A 15,949-nucleotide genomic window follows, 5' to 3' on the forward strand; every position below is an offset into this window, starting at 1 on the left:
CAAAGGATAATGATAATGATAAATATTGTCTACAAATAACAATGATTTTAAATTGTGTAGTGTTTATCCCTTTTTTATGGTGCGGTAGTTTTAATATTTTTAAAGTTTTAATTTTAATTTTAATTTTTAATGAAAAATATTGTATATTTGTAATGATGACACGTGAACTGTTTTGCTTTCTACAAATAACTGTCATTTTAAATTATGTGTTGTATGTTTATCCGATGTTTTGGGTGTGGTAGTTGTAATGATTTTAAAGTTTTAATTTGAAGTATATTTTTAATGAAAAATTTATATTTTATATAATGATGAAACGTATTTTTTTGCTTCATACAAAAAGCTGTCTATTTTTTAATGAAAAATAGTGTATTTTATATAATGATGACACATATGTTTTTGCTTCCTACAAAAAGGTGTAATTTTTAATTTTTAATTGGTGTTTATCGACTTGGAAAAGGCGTATGACAAGGTTCCTAGGGAGGTTCTTTGGAGATACTTGGAGGCGAGAGAGATACCAGTGGAGTAAATCCGTTAGATTAAGGACATGTATGAGGGGGAGAAGACCCAGGTAAGGACGGTGGGAGGGGATTTCGGGCACTTTTTGGTCTTGATAGGGCTGCACCAGGGATCGACTCTTAGCCCGTTCCTATTTGCCTTGGTGATGGATGTGTTGACACGAAATATACAAGGGGAGGTTCCTTGGTGTATGCTTTTTGCGGATGATGTAGTTTTGATTGATGAGTCGCACCGAGGTGTTAATGATAAGTTGGATTTTTAGAGACAGACCCTGGAATCTAAAGGATTTAGGTTGAGTAGGACCAAGACGGAGTACTTAGAATGCAAGTTTAGCGACTTGAGATACGAGGACAATGTGGTGGTGCAGTTGGAGTCGCAGGCGATTTGTAGGAGGGATAGTTTTAAGTATCTTGGGTCTATGATCCAGGGGAATGGAGAGATTGATGAGGATGTCTCCCATCGTATTGGGGCAGGTTGGACGAAATGGAGGCTTGCCTCGGGAATTTTATGCGATAAGAAGATGCCTTTTAAGCTTAAACGTAAATTCTATAGAGCTGCGGTCCGATCGACCATGTTATATGGGGTGGAGTATTCGCCTGTTAAGAATTCTCATGTCCAAAAGTTGAAGGTTGCGGAAATGAGAATGTTGCGTTGGATGTGTGGCTTTACGAAAGCGGATAGGGTCAGGAATGAGACTATTTGGGAGAAGGTGGGAGTGATTTTGGTGGAGGATAAGTTACGGAAAGTGAGGTTGAGATGGTTTGGCCACGTGATCAGAAGGGGCACGGATGCCCCAGTCCGTAGATATGAGAGGTTGGCCTTGGAGGATTTCAAGCAAGGTAGGGGTAGACCAAAAATGTACTGGCGAGGAGTGATTAAACGTGACATGGAACAGTTACAACTTACTGAGGACATGACCTTAAGATAGGAAGGTTTGGAGGAAGAGTATTAAACTAGAAGGCTAAGGTGGGTGGTTGATTCGTAGTCCGTAGTTAGGAGGTTTAAGGATAGCTTGGTTGGGAGTTCCAGTTATAGGGGAGGGGGTCCTTGGGTTGTTAATTATACTGTTTTTTTTGTGAATGTTGGTTCTTTTGTTACTTTAGCATATTGCTTGCCTTTTGGTTAATTATACTTTATTTTTGTGGATGTTGGTTCTTTGTTCTTTATCATGTTGCACGACTGTTGGTCTACGATCTTTTGTCTTGAGCCGGGGGCCTATCGGAAACAACCTCTCTACTCCTTCGAGGATAGTGGTATGGACTACGTACATTTTGGATGTGGTAGTTTTAATTTTTTTTAAGTTATTATTTTAAGTTTAATTTTTAATAATGGAAAATATTGTATTTTTTGTAATGGCCACACCTATCTTTTTGCTTCCTACAAATAAGTGGCATTTTAAATTTTAAATTTTGTAGTATGTTATTTCAGTTTTTTGGATGTGGGAGTTTAAATATTTTTGAACTTTTAATTTTGAGTTTAATTTTAATGAAAAATATTGATTTTTTGTAGTAATGACATGTGTACTTTTTTGCTTCTGTTTTTATATATAGATTTTTAATGAAAAATATTGTATTTTATATAATGATGAAACGTATTTTTTCGCTTCATACAAAAAGTTGTCTATTTTTTAATGAAAAATAGTGTATTTTATATAATGATGACACATATTTTTTTGCTTCCTACAAAAAGCTGTAATTTTTTATTTTTAATTTTTAATTATGTAGCGTGATTACCAGTTTTTTTGGGTGTAGTAGTTTTTTTTTTTTTTTAAAGTTATTATTTTAAGTTTAATTTTTAATAATGGAAAATATTGTATTTTCTTGTAATGGCCACACGTATCTTTTTGCTTCCTACAAATAAGTGACATTTTAAACTTTAAATTTTGTAGTATGTTATTTCCGCTTTTTGGGTGTGGGAGTTTAAATATTTTTAAACTTTTAATTTTGAGTTTAATTTTAATGAAAAATATTGATTTTTTTTAGTAATGACACGTGTACTTTTTTGCTTCTGTTTTTATATATAGATAGATTTCAAACAGATCAAAAAATCTACAATATAATAAGAATGCAAATCAAACAAGAAATAATCAAATAGTACCATGTAATTAAATAACTTCAATCACATCAAATTATTAGGTGATGCTTATCAACTGACTGCTTATCAACTTGATATATTAAAGTGATGCTCGACATTATTAGAGATCAAATACATCACGAGGAGGTTTAAATATGTTCTTGAATCACGAAAAAAGTTTAGGAAAGAAGAATCAATAAAATACTACAAAATTATACTCACAATCTTGATAATTAAAATCAATTTTGTTTATTTATTTTGTGATTTGCAATTTATTTTTCAATAAAGTTTATTATTTGTGTCAAACTTCTCATTAAATTGAATAAGAAAAATACACGTGCAACGCACATACCCTAAACTAGTATCAATAAAATTTTATTACATTATTTAAAGACAAAGTTGCTCCAATAATCCCTCCTCCTTCGTCTTCTTGTTTTGAGAAAACAAGGCACTTTATTTTGAGTCTTCTTGATCCGATTAATTTAAATTCGCATGGTGTAAAATTTATTAAAATAGTAGTGCTCCTTGTTAGTATTTTTTTTAAAATCACGTTTAAGGCTTAAACTAAAACATCTAATTAAGAAGGAAAGAATTTCATTCATTCATTAAATTACTTCATAATAAATCATTCATTATCTACCACATCATAAGATTTCTTGATACCATATCAACAACTAGTGCATTATATAATCCATCTAATGAAGTGACATGAAATTTGAACTTGCAGTTAAATGAGTAATTGGTTGGGAAGTAGTACTGTTATAAATTCGCCATCCTACCCTAAACCCTGCAGTTATTGTACTAATCCGTTCATATATATTCTAGTTAGCAGAGGGACCTTTCATGGTACATTAATTCTTGCTCTCCTCTTTTCAAATTACTAGTTTAACTGCACGTGCCTCTAATGATGGCAAATTTGCCACTCATTAACATCCACATTCGAGCACACATTTTGTAGGTAATTTAATGAAAATGAGTTGAGACAAACCTGGAAGAGAAGTAAAGTGATCAAAAATAGCAGGAAAATTAAAGATTAGGCCCTGGAGGCGACCCTGAGATGCCGCGATCACACTCTGAAGGTCACAATCGTGACCAGAGGTCAAGTCAAACCTCAGTGATCGCAAGATGACCACCGCAATCGCAGTAGTCACAAACACAATCAAGAAACAACGATCATGGTAGGGCTAAAAAGTTTCAAAGGTAGAATAGGAATTTCACAGAGCTGAATCCTATATCACAAAAGGCAAAACCCTTGCAAAATTTGAGTATCTTTTATCAAAATTTTTAGTTTAGGGAGAGCCAAAATAATTTATTTTTGAGTTGAGAGAATAATTTGTTAATTTGATTCCAAGATATTTTGATCGTAAATTGAGATTGAAGTTTGAGTTTACTCTTACTTGTTTTATTATGGATCAATTGCATGTCAATTTGGGTATATCTCCCCTCTTTAATTTCATGAGTAGCTAAATCAATATCTTGGAGTTATGTTTGATTAGGTAGTAAATTATGTGTGGGTGTTGATTGTTAGTCCAAACAATTGATTAGTGGTGTCATGTTTTCTTTTTACTCTAAGGTTTAATTTTTAATTATGGGTGAAAACCCCCCCAATTGACTTGGATCCCATATCAATCCTTGAAAGAGGGATGTTGGTCAAAAGTGATTGTAAACAACACTTTGAATTAGCTTCATTGATAGCACTATCTTAGAAATAAGGGTGTTAATTATATTGACTATGTTCATAAGCATCATCTTAGAAATAAGGATGCTAAGTTTGAGGTCATGGATTAGTAATCTTCTCATGCTCATGAGGGATTTAAAAGAATCCATGAGTGAAATTAAGTGTTTTATAGAAAGGCCAACACTAAGACCCCAAATCTAGCCTACCCAAAACCCTTAGCCTAAACTTAGACTAACTCCCTTAGCTAAAACTTGAATTAAATCTTGATTACCCATGCATGAACGCTACTTGGGAGAACATAACCCCAAGATCTCTCTCAATTTGGTAACTTAACAATTGTTCGATCTCTTACTAGTGTGATTAGGTGATTGTGTTCAACCAATTTCTACATTCAAACCTCCCAATTTACTTTCATATTTAGTTTTAGTTTTACATTACGAGTTAACACATAGTTAACTCTCAACACACATAGGTATTGAAAGATAGCTTGAGCTCCCTGAGTATTTGACCCTGACTCTTGTTGGGTATATATTGACAACAATTGCCTTACATCAAAAGGATGGTGTAAGTTAAGCTTTATAAAAAATGGCGCTGTTGCCGGAGAGTGAAACTTAGTTTTCACTACTGTGGTGTTGTTAGTGAACTTGGGCTAATCGTAGTGATTTTGTTTACATTGATTGTTGTTTTTGTTCTTTTGTTAGGTGATTTTCATAGTAATCATGACATCATGAGCCTTAATGGGAGCAATGAAGGCTCATTTGATGGACACCTCTAGGATGAGGATCATTTTAATGATGCGGAGCATACGAGTGCAATTCACATCCCATCGGCTGAGGGAGATAGGGTATTTTATGTCACTAGTGTGATACTCTACATGTTACAAATAAAAGGTCTATTCGGGAGCCAAGCACACGAAGATGCAAACCTATATTTAAAAAACTTCATTGAGGTGTGTGCCTTATTTGATATTTCCCATATTACTCTAGAGTATATTTGCTTGAGGCTTTTTTCGTTCTCTTTAATGGGTGAAGTAGTTTTTTGGTTGATATCTCTACCGTCGGGTTTATTACATTTTGGGTCAAACTTACGGAGTCTTTCTTGGATAGATATTTTCCTCCTTCTAGAATACTACAACTAAGAGACAAAAGCACAATTTTTCATTAACTTAGTGGTGAGCCCTTATATGAGGTATGGCAAAGGTTCAATGACCAACTCATGCAATGTCCAAACTATAGAGTGCTGGAGAAGAAGTTTCTCTAAATATTTTATAAGGAATTGGACCAACTAAACAAGACAGTGGTGGACAATGCATCGGGTGGTTCTCTTGCGAAGTTATCACATGGTGTTGCGACAAATCTTCTTGAGCAAGTAACTAAGAAAATCAAGGATGGCACACCCGAGACTCCGAAGTAGCCATAGGGTCCCCTGCTGCATCTTATGTCAATAAAGAGCAAAGAAAGAAGGATGAGGAAAGAGATAAAAATATGGCTAAAGTAATGACCCAATTAGATCTCATCGTCAAACACGTGATGGGAGCACCTTTTAAAGCGGTCAATATCGTTGCCTCTTATGGTGCCAAAAGTTATAATTAGGATGAAGCTAAGGCACTCAATGAAGATATAAGGTTCTTAGTGACCCATCCGGGGGGTTCTCGCCCTACCTACAAAAGGTAAGTGGAGAATTAAGGTTGGAACGATCGAGACCGAGATCGTGATTGGAGCGACAGAGAGAGGGATAAAGACAGTTATTGGAGGGACAAGAAGAGAGGATATGATAGATATGTTCCCCCTTATGATAGTATCAAGGACAAGGAATCAAGCTTGGTGGACCCAAGAAAATTCAAAACTGAGGATGTCCTTGCCCGAATTTTGATGCGAGTTGAAGGCACCGATATAATGGTAAGGGAGATAAAAAGTGACTTCTTTTAATTGAACCAAACAGTCATATCACATATGGCCTCCATCAAGAAACTAGAGACACAAGTGAGCCAAATTTCAACTCAACTTAATGTTAGGCCAAAAGGAGGTTTACCTAGTGACACGGTGGTCAACCCCAAGAACGATGCCCATGTTATGACAATCTTCACAAGGAGTAATAGAAAACTTAGTAAAAATATGGTTGATATTGATGAGAATCCTCTTGATGAACAAGCAAGTGCAAAGAGAAAATGGTTCGAAAATCCAAATAATGGTACCACAAAGTCTCATGAAGAAAGTGATGAGGAACCACTGATAGCTAAAAAGAAGGGTGATAAGGAGGAGACTCATAATGGGGTTGATGGTGATGAGCAAAAGGTAGTCGATGTTTTCTCCCTTTTTGAATTTTATTTTAAAGAAAATGGTTTTGACCTTTTAAATTATTTTAAAATTCAAGAAGTTTTCAAAATAATTTTAAGAATTTTACAGAGTCGCCACATAATTTTTGTCGAAAATGTCAAGTAAACTTGCACAAATTTCAAAGACTCAAAAACATAAATAAATCTTTGAAATAAGAGAAATTGAGTAAGAGTTCAATTAACTCCCTAAGAAAGAGTTAAGGCAGTTAGGAGCATCCGTTTATAATGGTTCACCAAAACATAATTTTTTGACTAACTTAGAAAAATGGTGACTAACTTTGCAAGAAGGTTGCTTTTATAAAATTATCTTATTTACATGTTTAAAAATTGACATTTGTTTATTCAAACGAGAAATATCCTACTTGAATTAGAAAAGGGTTACACCATATTCTACTTAATCTAGTATTAATTTTGAGAAAAAATTATGAAATATTCTGCTTCATTCATGATTAATTATTTTTTTTTGAGAAAAAATATAAAATATTCGACTTGAAAAATATTTTACTTAATTCCTAATTAATCACAAAAATTTAGAATTTAAGGAAAAAAATCAAGAAATATTCTAATTGAGAAATATTCTACTTAATTCATAATTTTTTTGTAAGGAAAAAAATATGAAATATTCCACTTCAATTAAAGAGAAACCCATTCAAACTAGGTTTCATACTTGGATTTAAGAGGGAAAAAAGTTTGTATTTTTATGGGAAAAAAAAGGATTGTGTAATTAATTTCTGTTATTATTTACTATTACTAAAAAAGGTCGATTTTTTTTATAAATAACACCTTTGGAGAATATTAAGGGAATATCATATTAAAGGTATTTTATCAATTATGGAATGTTAGAATTTACAAGAAGAAAAAAAAACTTATCGAGTTTGAAGAAAATTATTTTAACCCAAATAGGTTATTAGTCATATGAACAAGACAACTGCTATTTTAAAATAAAATGCTTATCAATTTTATTTTAAGATTAGTTTTTAGGAAGAAAAATTGAAAGAACCACTTAATTCATTTAGACGAGATAAATTAGGTGAGAAAATTACGAATTGACTAAAAGCCGTGATAAAATAAAATGATAATGCCTTAGGAGACTTATCTATTAATTAGTTAGAGTGTTTAGTAAATACAAATAAGTAAGAATGAGAGATAAAGAAAGAGTTAAAATTGAGCCCTTTTGGACCATTAATGGGCTGCCGAGCTTTTCGGCCTAAACTCTATGGATTTTCAATCCATTTTTTTTATGTATATCAGCGGTATACTAAAATCCTTTTTCTCCATGTTTTTATATATCTTATGTATATCCGACTGTATTTTAGTCGTCTATACACTTGTCTTCAGTCCTCCACCCATGAAGTCAACCTCTTTTCCTTATATCCACCATATATCACAAGTATATCAGCCTCTATGGTATGTATATCACTGTATACTGGTGCAAAAAAAAGGTCCTTTTGGGACTTTGCTTTGAGGTTTTGACTCGATGGAGTTTTATCGAGTTTTGATCCAACTTGAGTATGCAAGAGAAATTGGAGTCCAATAGTGGACTCAACCCGGATTTCACATGTCAAACAAAACAAAGGTAAGGATTAGAATTATTTCGAACCACATAATTTTGCAAAATTCAAAATGAACCAACATATAGACTGGACTAATTTTTACTATTCAAATTAGTTTGCAAGTTCTGCAATAAAGGATAAGCAGAATTCACGCAATAAGTTATAGATGAAATTTTCAACAAGAACAAAGCACAACACTTGAAACAATACAGACGCAAATAAACCAAAATTCTTACACTATGTAGCAAATTATAAATTTACCAAAAGACAATAAATTCTTACTTGTGCGGAACAACTAACAAGAAAGATCATAACTAACTCAGAATTTAAGCGTAATTATTATCTTTATAGTAGAAACGAACAAAGCAGCATGATGATAGGAGATGTCTTAAATCAACAAAAAGGAAAGAAATTTTGAAATCTTCACACCAGAATTTAATGATAATGAGCAAAGTACACTTAACTAAGACTAGTCCATTATCAAAAGAAAACAGTCTCACATTAGTTGTGAGATTCAGCTAGAACGATAATTGAAAAAGAAACAAGTTATTAACAAACGAAAACAACAACTACATCATACTCCAAACACTCATCAACAACTCAATTCACGCAAAACAGTGATCTAAAATTAAAAAAAAGGTCTAAATCTACAGCAACAAACCCCACTCACAATTTTACATAAGATTCAACTACTGACTATTGTTACAAATAATATTTCAAAGAATGTAAAACACACACAAAATACTAAAATAAATATAATAAGAAAAATACCTTGACAATAACAAAATTAGAAACAGAACCACGAAGAAGGAAAAAAGAGGATAGGTTTACCTTTTTAAGGGTAGCGATTTAAGACAAACTAGCTTTAACGATGGACTTCCGCCACCACAATCTGATTCTGATCGATGGAGTTCAAGATGAGTTCACCGAATTTGGTTTTTTGAGTGTTCTTCAAGAATTTTGATTACGTAAGATTAGAATCATGCGTCTCCCAAATCTCCAAGTTTTTTCCGAAAACTCCTTAAAGAATTCTTCTCTGCCTTTTTTTCCTCAATGTCTATTTATAGGAGAAATATTGATTTTAATCTCTAAAATAGAGAAAACTTATCACTAAAATTTAGATTCAAATTGACTTCTTCTGATTTGAATTCGATTTTGGGGTTAGAGACACACAATCTTGAGCTAAAAGTCAACAACTTTAGGTTTGAGAATTGCAGATATAAGATGGAGGGAGAGGTTTTCATGATTTAAGGTGTTTGTTTGGTTGAAATTTTAGTGTTCGTAGGTCGGGTCGGGTTGACGAGTTAGGGCTGCTGGGTTGTTTGGGTTGCATTATCGGACCAAATTTTTGTGCTGTTGTCGTCATTCAGATCACCATATTATGTTGAAGTTGTTGGTTGTTGGGAATTATTGTTGTACAATATTGGTTGTTTCAGTTGTTTGTTTTTGCTAGTTGCTGGTGCCCGAGTGAATGGGAGAAAAAATGGGGAGTTGGGCCAGTGGGTCGGGTTGTTAGGTGTTTGGGCCGGAAAAGGTTACTGGGCTGGTTGGGGCAAAAGGGATTTTGGGATGGTGCCCCACTTTAAGAATGGTAAAACGACAAATGGTTGAATTGGGGATTTTGGGGTTATTTCAAATATAACCCCAATTAGATTAGTTTTAGGCTATTTATTAAATATCCTATTGTTAAAGTTTTATTCAATTGTGTTTAAATCATACCCTAATTAAAAATCAATTGGTCAATTGCATTGCAATTGTGGTCAAATTGACTTCAATTAAAGTCAAATTTAATAAATTGACCAAATTGAATCAAGATTTGAAACGAATTACAACTAATTTAATCCCAAATTTTCTTGGTTAAATAAAATCAAACAAATATTTTTCAACTTATTTTTAATTCAAGACTTTGCCCACTTGAATTAACTTTTAAGATAACCTTTGAATAAATTTTATTTTTTTTTGTAAAATAATTATAGTAACAAAATTATATGATTTTGTATATGACACACGAAAATATATAATCTTTACTTAAAATGGAAAATTACCTAGATAAATACTTTGGAAAGCTTTTATTCGGATAGAATAACTATTGTAATTTTATTTAAAATCAAAGAAACTCAAAATTAAATTTAGTTGTGGAGGACAAAAATTAGGTATCAACAACTACCTCTCCCTTTGGGTAGGGTGAATGCAAGTAACGCTGGACAAATGGAGTTTGATGTTCCTAATTTTTGTCCAGCAAATTCATTTATGGAAAAGATTGGTTTTCGCACGAGTTTCATAGAGTTATGACCAGACCTCGGTATTGGCTTTCTTACATATCCCAGGTTCAATGATAACTCAAGCCACTTGTAGTTCATAACGCTTGATTTTAAGCATGATTTTCAAAGATTTCACAAGCTATTCTGATTTTTGAATTTTAGTAAAATCGAAAAGCTGGGAATAAGCGTATTGGCGGAGATTGGAATGCAGTCGATTTTTTTATATAAACTCGGCCTACATATCCCTGAGACTCAGGAAACCAGACTGCTTGTAGTTCAATTCGATCGGTAAAACTGGTAGTCCTTTTTGGTAAGACGACCTTTGGCTCAGGATGGGCTAAGGGCAATCGAGCTAGGGATTAGAGGCTCGTGATTAGATCAATTACAAAATTTGGTGCCATCACACATGTAAATATGAGCTAGATAGACATAACTCCCAAAGCTCTAGGTGTACATCACCCGGATTTGAAGGAAAAGAAAGTTACTTTCGACGTGAGTTTAGAAATACTCCAAATGTGAAATTGAAACCAAAATCCCAAACACCCATATGCTTTCTGATAGGGATATGGTTTGATGGAGGTGGAATTCATCTTTTAGCTCACGTCCAAAGAGTTTGATATTCCTCTTCGAACTATGTCCCAGTTCACTGCTAAGAAAACGTTCCACATTGTGCTGCATCCTTTTTGGTGTCGTCCGCACCTGTGGTTTTCGTTTTAGATTTTCATCCTTTTGGATGATCTCGATAATATCTCAAACATAATATTAGTGATAAACATGATTCACTAAGGGGTATATAGTTTTTTACCATTCCTCCATGTGAGTTTCTACCTGAAAAAGGTGTCATCCTCTCATGTACTTGTTTGGAGGGCGGCAACTCTCACAATAACCGATACAACAAACTTCTTGGTTGTTGGATAACATAGTTGTTTTGATGATTCAAAATCTTTTTAAAATGGAGTGGTCCTCTTGATACTGACAACACTTGTGTAGAATGGTCCTTGCAACTGCATAATTTTATGCTAATCTGGTAACCCTTTTAGTTACCTATAATGCTTCTTATATTTTACCTCAGGGATTCTTGTGAATCTTTCATATATATACGCTTTGTAGATATCATTGAATTGTTAATATTTTGGTAATCACGTGCATCGTTTGATATTAAATATGAGATGACTTACAGATTTTCTTTTAGTTGTTGGATTTTAGGTAATCCAGCATATTATCCGACCTTGGATAAGAGATGACTTATAGACATCCCTCCAATTGCTATCTCTCAGTTATTCCTGCATATTATCCGACCTTAGATACAATATGGCTTATAAATATCTCTCAAGTTGGAGGTCTTCGGGTAATTTTATGCATAGTTAATCTTAGATATGCCGCGACTTATAGAGAATCCTTAGACCTATAAATTTTGATAGTCTTGCATATTTTTCGGTAAGGATTTCAAATTGCCGATCTTTGAGTAATCTTACACGCTATTTGGTTAGGATGTTGTTGTGGCTTACGGATCAACCATGAGCTATAAACTCATGGATAATCTTTCACACCATCCTATTTCAAATAATGTGACTTATATATGACCCTCTGATTGACAATTCTCAAAAAATTTAATACGTCGTGCGTTTTTGGATAGCGACTTATAAATATTCTTCAGACCATATGTTTCTTGAGATCCAATAGTGAATGCCATTAAATCTTTGGTGATTGATGCACTTGAAGCTGATGAATATCTCTCAATGCTAGACTGCTTTGCCTTTGCGTGATTTGATCAAATATAGATGCTTCAGAATATCCTTCAATGCCAGACTCTTTTGTCTTTGCATGATTATCGAATATATATGGAAATGCTTCAGAAAATCCTTCCATAATAGACTCTTTCGCCTTTATGTGATTAACAGATAATGCAATAATTTGAATCAATCATAGGCACCAAATGCAACATGAAAATGCCCTTGGATTGTTGTATTTTTAAAACTAGTCGAAGAAGGCGATATGGCCTTTTGGACATGACCCTTACAACACGGTCCTCTTGGCATGGCCTTCATGGCATGGCCCTCTTGACATAGACCTTTTGGCATGTCCCTCTTGGCATAGCCTTTTTGGCATGGCCCTCTTGGAATGGCCCTTTTGGCATGGTCTTCTCGGCATGACCCTTTTGGCATGGCCTTCTTGGCATGGACTTCTTTATGTGGCTCACTTGGTATGTCTTTCTTGGCATGGACCTTATGGCATGGCCCTATCGGCATTACCCTCTTGGCATAACCCTCTCGGCATGTCCCTTTTGGTATGATATGGTATAATAAGAAGATAAGAAAGAATGCAAATAACCATGCAACGATTATAGAAAACATAACCTTGACTATCCATTAGCATACTGGACCTTCTGCATATACTATTCTTAAATATTGCACGTTCATTATGATTTTTGATTTACTGGGAATTTGAGTCAGTCATCATTTTGCTTTCTACATCTGATGCTACCTGTAACCACAAAAAAATGTTAGTTTTGAGAAACTCATCCATTTTCAGCTTTCTGATCATCTTGATCTTTTTTATCGTCCTCTAAATTTTTGACTTTGTTGTTATTCCTTTAAATCAAAGGAATATGTTGATTAACCAGTGCCTTTGTTGGTTTTTTTTATTGGCTTTAGGATAACCTATATCCAAAAAAAAGTTGTTAGTTTTTGGTAAAACTGATCTGTGTTAACCTCCTTAGTCTTCCACTCACGTCACCGTCATCACCGAATTCTCCTTTTCTTATGGTGTTTGTGATCTTTTGACTCCTGCTTTGACACCCCAAGTTGGTGGGTGTAAGGAAAAACCATAGCATAAATTAATTTAAAGTAAGTATTTTTTAACAAATAGTTGAATTTTCAAAAACATTTTTATAAGACATATCATGTACTAGCTTTAATGAAAACTTTGGCTCGAGGCATTGACCCATCCATCATTCTGTCAGTTAGCTCTTGGAGATCTTTTGCATTGTGGCTAAAGAGTTTTAGTGGTAAGCCTTTGTAGCTGAAGGTCCATGAAGTTGAATCTACTCTTTCCGTGTCGATAAATCTTTGACGTCATGTATTTAAACTCTTTAGTACTGTATGGTGGAAATTTTGAGGTCTTCCTCAAAATCTGTACCCCAGTTACTGTTATTTCTCTCGAAATTTCATTTTGATTGCGAGAGTATGATCTTTCCTTTTGAATTTTTGAGATTTCTTCTAAAAAATTTTGCCCCATTTTCCATTTCCTGGGGTGATATGACTGAGCCTTTCTGGTTCTTACGTATCCTGTTGGACAGGAATCAGGTCAAACGTAGTTCCCACAACATTAAAGAGAATAAAATATAGTTAAAAGGGTGACCAAAGCCGATAAAATCCACCTACGTATCCCATTCTTGGGAATTCAGGTTATCACGTAGTTCAAGATAACATAAAAAAAGTTTTCTATGGGGTTGACCGAAGCCGACAAAGGCCGCCTAAGTATCCTCTTCTTGGAATTCAGATCAAACGTAGTTCATACATAGAAGGATGGGGAGTTTTAAAGCTGCTAAAAAGCATAAAAATGATTACAAATGGGAAAAATAATTATAAGGAAATAAACCCAAAGAAACACCATATCAGACATAGTATATCTTTACTACATCAGAATTGATTGGCTTGGTCCACCTTTGACCATCCATTTCTGACAAAATCAAGGGTCTTCCTGATAATACTTTGTAGATTACATACGGCCCCTGCCAATTTGGAGTGAACTTCCCCTTATACTCCTCTTGGTAAGGGAAAATACATTTGAGCACCAATTGTCCGACTTTAAACCTGCGAACTCTTACTCTTTTGTTGAAAGCAAAAATCATTCTCTATTGATATAATTGGCCATGGAATATGTCACTCATCCTTTTTTCATTGACCATCATAAGTTGTTCATGGCGGGTGCGGACCCATTCTTTATTACTCAATCCCCCTTATTGGATGATTCTTAAAGATAGTATTTCAACTTTAGCGGGTATTACCACTTCTGTCCTATAGTCTAACACATAAGGATTTACCCCTGTCGAAGTTTTGACTATTATGCGACATCCCAACAAGGCATGGGGAAATATGTTGTGTCATGATCGGTGACTTTTGACCATCTTTCTTGAGATCTTCTTGATGTTTTTATTCGCAGATTCTATTGCTCCATTCATTTGGGGACAATATACGGTTGAATTTTGATGAGTGATCTTGAACTTCTCACATATCACTTTCATCAAATGACTGTTCAAGTTTGCTCCATTATCTGTGATGATTGATTCAGGTATCCCAAATCAACAAATTATGTTGTTTTGGACTAACTCTGCTACTACCTTCTTGGTTACAACTTTGTAGGAGGTAGCTTCTACCCACTTGGTAAAGTAATCAATAGCAACTAAGATAAATCTGTGTCCATTAAAAGCTGGTGGATCAATCAGGCCGATGACATCCACGCCCAATCTACAATCGGCCAGGGTAAACTCATAACATTGAGTTCATATGGGGCACCCAAATTAGATCTCCGTGTATTTGGCACTTATGATATTTTTTCACAAACTTTCTACAATCACTTTCCATAGTCATCTAGAGATATCTGACTCTTAGAATCGTTTTGGCTAGAGTGAACCTATTCATATGAGGTCCGCACGTTCCGACGTAAAATTTCTTCAAGTAATTTCCCAGCTTCAATGGAATCTACGCACTCCAGAAATCCTAAATCTAGGGTCTTTCTGTAAAGGACTTCCCCATTAAAAAAGAAATTATTGGCCATCCGACGAATTATTTTCTTTTGGTTGATGGTTGTATCCTCGGAATTTGCCCTAGCTTCTAAATACCTCTGGATATCGAAGTACCATGGCCTTTCATCTGGTTCTTCCTCAAATTGTGTATAAGGCTCAGGTTGTTCCTTTAAACTTAGCTTCGATGAATTAATGTAACTTTGAATCAGATGCTGAATCATAGAGGATATAGTGGGCAAAGCATCGGCAAACTCATTTTATATTAATTCTACTTCCTTGAATCTTATGCGTAACTCCTGTACTAATTTAATGTGTGGTGTGATCTTAGGGTTGTTTACGACCCATTTACCCCGAACTTGGTAAACTAATAGATCAAAATCTCCAATGATGAGTAGTTCTCGAACGTTCACGTCAATGGACAATATAAGACCGAGAATTCAAGCCTTGTATTTAGCCATATTATTGGTGCATGGAAAACACAGTTTGACGATAACCAGATAATATTGACCCATTTCTGATATTAAGATTGCTCTAATTCCCGAGCCCTTGAAATTAACCGACCCATCAATGAACAATCTCTAACCCGGGTATAATTCAACAATATCTTATCCTACAAACAATACCTTTTCATCTGGGAAATAAGTTCAGAGTGGCACATATTTTTTATCAACTGGATTATCATCTTGATGATACACTACGACTTTCCCTTTGATCGCCTTTTGAGTTACGTTTACAATGTCAAATTCACTCAACAATATTTTCCATTTGGCTAATTTCCCTGTGGGC

Source organism: Capsicum annuum, chromosome 12 (assembly GCF_002878395.1).
Source record: "Capsicum annuum cultivar UCD-10X-F1 chromosome 12, UCD10Xv1.1, whole genome shotgun sequence".
NCBI lineage: Eukaryota > Viridiplantae > Streptophyta > Magnoliopsida > Solanales > Solanaceae > Capsicum > Capsicum annuum.